At 44.6% G+C, this 654-nt stretch overlaps 1 protein-coding gene across 17 annotated transcripts in view; it reads left to right on the plus strand.

Annotated features, from left to right (window-relative positions):
- Positions 1-654, plus strand: part of Pbrm1 (polybromo 1) — a 171546-nt gene that overhangs the window by 116553 nt on the left and 54339 nt on the right. The gene's annotated exons all lie outside the window — the stretch shown is intronic.

The raw sequence follows: 654 nt of genomic DNA on the forward strand, positions 1-654 counted from the left end.
TCATTGTCTGGGCAGTGTGGGTTCCCACAGCTGCTGCTCCTCTCATACCCACCTACCTCACGTGCCTTCCCTGGAGTAGGGAGAGGGCTTGGAGAGTGATGGTTTGCAGTCAGAGGTTACCTGAACCCATTACTCTGACCAGCCTCAGAATTCATCTGTCCTGCCCCATTTTACTTGGTCTGGAGATGAGTTTACTAGATGCTTCTGTGGTATGAGGAACAAGTCTTTAACTTTCATTTTTATTGTGCTGCTGAATGGTTCCCCTGACCCCAGGAGACTGCCTGATTTCTCATTTCACTAGATGTAACCAGTGATTAAGACTAGAAAGATAGAAAAGGAGAGAGAGATTCTTTCACTGTGTCACCCACATGAATAGATTACAAAGGCAAGATGAGCACCAGGCTGTTTAGTTTCATGTTCCTGTACAGGATGAAAAGAACTACTGTATTGCTTTCCAGAGTGGGCAGTAAATGAACTTTGCTACCCAAAAAGATTGAAGGGCTGAGTTTATAAGGAGGTTTAAAAAACAAAGAAGAGTCATAATTCATGCTGCATATGTATAAGGCCAGCACTTGGGATGCTGAAGTATGAAGAGCCCTGAGATTTGCAGGCTGGCCTGAAGTACGTAGTGAGACCATCTCACAAAAACCAAGC

This window comes from Octodon degus, unplaced genomic scaffold (assembly GCF_000260255.1).
Source record: "Octodon degus isolate 3935 unplaced genomic scaffold, OctDeg1.0 scaffold00043, whole genome shotgun sequence".
Taxonomy (NCBI): Eukaryota; Metazoa; Chordata; class Mammalia; order Rodentia; family Octodontidae; genus Octodon; species Octodon degus.